Below are 210 nucleotides of genomic sequence, written 5' to 3' on the forward strand. Positions count from 1 at the left end.
GACTACCGAGCGGATAAGAAATAAGTGTCCACCTCCTCCGTAAATGTTTTTACGATTAAGATCTCAAGTCTGGGACATGTTTTCGTACAGGTAGAGATCCTTAGAGATTCTCATTCTCATGTAGAATCTAGGTTAATGTACTTCTTTTCTTACTGTTGCTGCATTTTAAGGTTATGTAAAGGTGTTAGTGTCTCTTTGGCTTAATTATGG

This window comes from Penaeus monodon, chromosome 19 (genome assembly GCF_015228065.2).
Source record: "Penaeus monodon isolate SGIC_2016 chromosome 19, NSTDA_Pmon_1, whole genome shotgun sequence".
Classification (NCBI taxonomy): Eukaryota; Metazoa; Arthropoda; class Malacostraca; order Decapoda; family Penaeidae; genus Penaeus; species Penaeus monodon.